Here is a 7106-nt window from a genome sequence, read left to right as displayed (position 1 = left end):
GTTTTATGGTATTACTTGTGAACATGTTTAATTGAAGAGATTATTGAGAGATGATCATGGTATGGGACATGGATCATTTTATGAAATGCATGGATATTCGTTATTTTCCGTTGCGAACGCATATTCTTGAATATTCATGATAATGGAAATGTTTTATTTTAAATGACCAGGTGTATTGTGTAGTTATGATGAATGATGTTGGTTTTTGAAAGCTTTTAGTTCTTGAAAACGTCGATGTGACGCCCTTTTATTTATATGCGTGCTTATTTACTCTGATTATATGTTAAGTATTTTGGGGTAGAAAAAGGGGTGTTACAGCTGCTACGGGCGACCGTAGCAGCCCTTTGTGTTTTTATACCAGAGGCATTCCCAAATCGGGTTTTTGGCATGAGGAGTTCTACAGGCCGTAGCAGCTGCTACAGATGGCCGTAGGAGCTCTGTGGAATTTGTACCAAGCAAGATGTTTTCAAACGTAACTTGAGTTTCGGGATTCACATTTAGGTATGGTTTGAAGCGTTGGAAAGCTAATGCAAAAAGTTACATTATGGTAGTGCCTTATGAGATGAATTTCTATGTTTGAATGATTTGTATATGTTGTTAAGTGTATATCTAATTGTGTGACTTGTTATGTTTACTTAATGATGAATTGATGATAAAATGATTTAACATGATTGAGTGTTGTATGCATATATATATAATTAACATGGAGCTATTATTGACCATTGTTGGGGGTGAATGATGTTGTTATTATGTTACTATGGATTTAATCCACTTGACTTGTATGTAAATTGATGTTGTTGTTTGTTATGGTGATTACATGGTGATTGTATGGTGATCATTTGGTGATATTGCGTGGTATGGTGAATCATGCGTCATGGTGTATGAATTTCGGTCTAGTTTTGGTGTGCTCTGATCCTATGATAGGGATTCAGGAGAGAGTAGTTGGTTCCATATGTGAATCAGTGAAGCGTTACCTATGGTGATGGAAGAGATTTTGTGTGCTCTGGTCCTATGATGGGGATTCAGGAGTGAGATGGATCTATGTTATTTATAATTGTATTGCATGCATTGTTGAGTCGTGGTGTTGAGTTCATTTCATTCGTTATTTGTATATGCATTGGTCTTTTGTTCCTTGATTTAATTTTTGATTCATTGTGATTCAATCCATTATAAGACATCATTGTGGGTCCATCTATGCATTTGATCAGAATCATTCATATGGCTTTGAAAATGTATTATGGTTTCAGGTCTGTATTCATTCAATACCTCGATTTACACAAGAAAACCCTAGGCCCTAATCCGCCGTTGATTTTGGTCAACTGATGACTTTTTGATCAACAAGTTGACCAAAGTCAGTCATGTTCCTTAAGTTATATTCAAACCTATGTCTATTGAACCATGTTTTAATGCCATTTTGTCCATTTCGTTTCATTGTTTTAACAAGCCAATTCTTCTCATGTTGTTAGTAACCTTTTAATCCAAATAAACTTTCCATTCCATACAATTCAATTAACCTTTAATTTCAATTTTGACCATTTCACCATTTTTGAAATCATTTCAACATAACCTTTCAAAGTCATTCAATTTCAAACCTTTACTAATATTTAACACCATTTCAAATCAAGACCATTTCAAATTGTTTTTCAAGTAACACTATGTAATGATATTCAATTTTCTATAATCCAATAACTTTCCAAATAAATGAATATCCCATTTATATCCAATACATCTTCATTCACAATAAAACTTCCTAAAGTTAACTTAAACCAAATCTAAATACCATCAAATATTATAGAATATCCAAATTTAACATTTAAATTCATTGCCAAAATTACAAATGTACATTCATAGTATTTACAAATTTACATTCAAGCATTTCAATTTGAAATTCCATAAAACCATTTCAAGTTGATCTTCAAATCCCTTCCAGACATTTACATAAACCCCATCATTCAATTCCAAATATATATTAAACTATTCCAAATATACATACAAAGTAAATTTCTAATACATTCAATCAACAAAAGTTACAACATGACCAAAGTCCATAGCAATCCAATCTATCCTTCACAAACCTTGAAAGCTTTCACTTCATCACCAATCATCAATAGTCCCACAAACATGCTGCAAATCATGAAAAGAATGAGATTAGTTTTAAACAACCTTTTGACATTAATATTCAATCCCATAAAATCCACTTCACAACAATTACAGTCAAAACATAATATGGATTTATCATAATAGCTGTTATTACAGCGTCTCATTTTGTCTTAACTAACTAAACTCCAATTGTCTTAACAGAAAACACCAACTAAACTCATAACACAATCACACAACAAGGGAATTTCAAAATAATCCAAATGCAGGACATGAAAACATGTAGCAGAAAATCAACACAGATGAGCCACAATGCATAATTTTCATTAACAAAACATCAATATGAATTCCACCATAAGCCACAATAACACAAACACATGATCAAAACCTCACCTATGCACTGCAAACTAACACAAACAGAAAGCAAAACCAACTAATGCTCAAGACTAACTTAACTACCGATTTAACAGAGTTCACATTGAATTTAAGAAAAAAAACTAACAGAATTCATCTACAGGGAACCCCTAACCAAATTCAACTAACCTTTAACACTTTTTTTAACGACATCTAACAGTTAACCACTTTGCACTAGATAAATCTAACAGAGTCAGATTCTGTTAAAGGTTAAAACCTCTATATAACCATCATTACAATCATAATTCAGGGGAAGCGATCATTTTCACAGAAACACATTCACTCTTCAAGATTCTCATATCCATTCTCCTCAAATTCTCACGTTCTGTCTCTCTCGACTCCTTCTTTCTCACAAGGCCAAGCAGTGAAACAGAGGGGAAGAAGTGAAACAAAGAAGAAAATAGAGCACTGAGAAGAAGAACGCAAACGCATAAAAGGATTGAAGAGGAAGGAGAAGATCGATTCGTAACCTGTTTTCACCGCCACGTCGAACCGGTGAGTTCCTCGCTTTAATTTCAATTCCGTTCTCTCCGTTTGTACGCGCGGAAATGATGAATCTCGAGCTGAGTTATTGATGCGGATTTGAGACTGCGAGATGATGTTGAAGCTTGAACACGATGATGATTGAGGCCGAATCACGATGCAACTCCGACGTTCCAAATCTGCAGCCGTGATGCCGAGGCGGAGAGTTAATCAAAACGCTGTTGCAACTTTTGCGTTTTGGGAGACACGATTGATTCGGTCGCATCTGATTAGAGAGTTCCTATGGTTTTTTAAATCCATTTCATATTATGCTTTAAGGTCCACTGTGCTGGTCATATTTGGGCCTTAGGCCCAAACGAATAGATTGGGATTTCCACCCCTAATCTTAGGCTACACCCGCCTAGCTCATCTCAGGCCATGGATTGGGTCAGGAACCCTTGGCCTATCCGTTTGGGCACATTCTGTCCACTATACCACCAAGCCTGGGCCTGCACCTTCATTATTTCTTAAGCATTTAATTAATTTCCTTCCATATTATTTTAGGTTGTGATTAGAATAGAATTAGGGGTTTAATTTTAGATTTTAGAGAATATTAGGTCATTTTAATTTAGAATTTGATTTGGGATTTTGATTAGATGTTAAATAGAGTTTTAAGGATATTTAGTTTTAGAACTTGTTTAGGCCTTAGAAAATGATTAGATTAATTACTTTTAGAACTTGTTTAGGTTTTATGAATTAATTAGTTTTTCGAGTTGATTAGGTTTTTAGAGTTCTAATTAAATTAATTCTAATTAGATTTTAAAATAGTTAGAATATGACTAGAAATATTTTAGATATTTAATTAATTGGTAACCGTGCATAACTACATATTAGATTTAGGTTAATTTCTAGATTAGTCTGATTTTTATCTCATGACATTACTAGATGTAAGTAGAATCAATTAGGTTAGCTAGGGTTGATTAGAATTTTAATTGTTGGAATTTCATTCAATATTTTTCCTGATATGACCATTTTCCCCTTAGGCTTAGAATCTTGATTTATAATACATGATCCCGTAGCTTAGACATACTTAGAACCATTTGATTAGTTGATTAATTCTTTTAGAGTTGTACATAATCTAGCTAATATTTTCAATCCCTCTGATTAGTGTTGACCAAAGGTCGCTATGGTCAACCAAATCCTTTGTATTGTGTTGTAAGCCCCAAGCCTATTCAAGTGATCAAAAGACCCTTGATCACTTGATATAGCAAGTTCATTGTGCTCAAGCTATTGTGGATATGTTGAGTCTCAGGAGCTCAAGACCTCAAGGTTCAAATACGAGATCAAGACTTCAAGTCAATATCAATCAAGCATAACTAGCAAAGTGGATTACTTCTCAAGCACAACAAAGGTATCAACACTTGACAAGTGTGACTCAAATATTAAGTTATAAGCCTTAAGTAATGAGGAATGATGTGACGGAGTTTCTCCTACCCATGTCTAGAATGACTTTGCGTACGGGGCGTAGGCCCTAGCTATTCAAAGCATTTTCTCTCATTCATATACTTTAGCATAATTCTTATCAACAATTGCCAAGTCTTCGCAATACAACAAACAACATGGCATCATCAAAATTAGTCATCAAAAGCCTCTAACACTTGTCAATCATGATAAGGGTTACACACTATGAGCCTTAAGTAGTGAGGAATCATGAGACGTAGTTTCTCCTACCCTTGTCTAGAGTGACTTTGCGTATGGGGCGTAGGCCCTGGCTATTCAAAGCACTCGCCCTTGTTAATAGACTTTAGTGCAATTTGAATCATGCAATTGACAAGTCTTCTTCAAGCATCAATCATTCAACACCTCAATAATGGAACGCTTTTTCTATTATCAACTTGTGGTTGTACACCCTCTCCCGTTCATTCTTTTGCCTTGTAAGGTGGTAAACATTGACATGTTCTTTGCCTTGTAAGGTGGTAAACCTTAGCACTTGCCCTGTAAGGTGATAAACCTTGGCAGTCCAATTCTTTTCTCGATAAGGTGATAAACCTTGACAATATAACTCATTCCTTGCCTTGTAAGGTGGTAAACCTTGGCAATTCAACTCGGTTCTTCGCACTGAGAGTCATGGACTCTGGCATCTTTTTGTCTTTGCCCTGTAAGGTGATGAACCTTGGCACTTGTCTTGTAAGGTGGTAAACCTTGGCAATTCAGTTCTTTTCCCTTAGAGTCATGGACTCTGGCATCTATTCAGCTCATTGCCTTGAGAAGTGGTAAACCTTGGCAGTTCAATTCCTTGCCTTCATAATCATAAACTCTGGTAGTGATACCTTGCCTAAAAGGTTGTGAACCTTGGCGCTCCTTTTTCATCCTTGAAGGGTTGTGTACCCTGGCAAATCAATTTTTTTCCTTTTGCTTCATCCATGTAGGTTGAACTACGATTGCTCTGATTTTCTCATTGCACGATGAGAATATGTAGGCACGAGGGTTCGAATCCTCCGCGAGCATACTTATTTATTCCTCCCGACTTAGGGCACCATTCATATCTTTCACGCTCCACTATTTACCTTCAATCATTGAACCGTTCACCCCAGTGACGCATCGTTTCTTTGAAACTAAAGACACTTCCTTTGGAATTCCATATATACCCTTTTAGGATCATATAATGGCAAATCCACATTTGTACCTAGAGTTGTTTGGCTCGTACCAAGAAATTTAATTCCTTCTTTTTTAGCTAAGACGTTGTTTCCCTCTATGGTACAAATTCCATTTCTCCTATGGATTCCAATGTATACCTTGACCTTTGGTTTTAAATTACACTGCTTCAGTCAGTTATTACCAAACCCTTCAATTATGTGACTTTGGTCACTTCATTGCATTCATATCCTACATTCATTCACTTCACGTGATATACCCTATTCTTTGAGCCAAATACACTACCCCTATGAGCTCCATCTTGTATCTCCTTATAAACCAAGAGTTGTTTGGATCGTGCCCAAACACTTAATTCTCCTTGTTTTCGACTATACTATATAGTGGCACACGCTTCCGACTAGTCCACATATCAGTTAACGCCAGATTTACTCTTGGGTTCATATTTCACCCCTTCTTGGATTTCAAATCATTATTCTTTGGTGTAGACCATACTTGATAACAATTCTTTTTATCTTCCATCACTAGTTCTATGAACTACAGAGCTATGAATTCCTCATTGCACTATGAGGATACATATGCATGAGGGCCCTAATCCTCACTGAGCACTTTATCTATTTCTTCCTTTTCCTTTATTCTTTTGCGAGTAACCTTTAGATATAACACACATTTGAGCAAGAACAATCAAAACGGTTCCCATGGAGTACCATGGATATTAGGGGTGCTAATAACTTCCCCTTGCATAACCGACTTCCTTAACCATCATATCTCTTTCCCCGAGTTTTATCGATGTTTTCCCTTTCCTTCGGGAATAAAGAAAGTTCGATGGGGAATCTGTTGTATGTTCGAGCATGCGATACGTTCAGGTATATTTCCGCTAGCTTCAGCATTGAATGACTATGTTGATGTTGGTGATTGAGAATGCTTTAATAATGTATGCAATTGAATCATGTTGAATAATTGATGTTGTTTGTTTAAGCCACCCTTGCATACTTTTGCACCATTATACATTACGAGCGTATTCTCACCCCTTTGTTATTTGTGTGGTTATGTGCTCCTTCTTGGGGTACAGACGAGCAGATAACTGAGTAGCCTCTTAGAGGCTGAAGGATGGCGTAGAGGTTGTTCTTCCTTTTCTTATTTTATGTGTTTATTTTAGTATTTTGTTACTCTAATTTGTAACACTAGGATGGCGGACGTTTGTTTTTATTAGTTATCATTTGCGAGGTTGTTGAAGGCATTTTTCCATGACCATGTTTTATGTCATGAGACTTATTTATTTGTTGATTTGTTCCTATTATTTGATTATGCTGCAATGAGCCTATATTAAGGCGAGCATGTGATGTCAGGTGTTTAAATTGATGTATGTTTCATGTAACCCGTGTTATGGAGCAGGTTTTTGTTATGTTTAACTGACACCCTTATTATGTAATTGTTTTACTTTCACATTATTTTGTATTTTGGGGTTTAGGGTGTTACAG

General features: G+C 35.9%; 1 long non-coding RNA gene across 1 annotated transcript; it reads right to left on the bottom strand.

Moving 5' to 3' along the window:
- Nucleotides 1-1797: 1797 nt before the first annotated feature.
- On the bottom strand, nt 1798-3331 carry LOC127104974 (uncharacterized). The gene is made up of 2 exons (XR_007794864.1): nt 2982-3331; nt 1798-2124 (listed from the first exon to the last, which is right to left on the bottom strand). It is a non-coding gene; the product is annotated as an uncharacterized LOC127104974 (long non-coding RNA).
- Nucleotides 3332-7106: the final 3775 nt, after the last annotated feature.

This window comes from Lathyrus oleraceus, chromosome 7 (assembly GCF_024323335.1).
Source record: "Lathyrus oleraceus cultivar Zhongwan6 chromosome 7, CAAS_Psat_ZW6_1.0, whole genome shotgun sequence".
NCBI lineage: Eukaryota > Viridiplantae > Streptophyta > Magnoliopsida > Fabales > Fabaceae > Lathyrus > Lathyrus oleraceus.
This window is presented reverse-complemented; position numbering and strand designations above follow the sequence as displayed.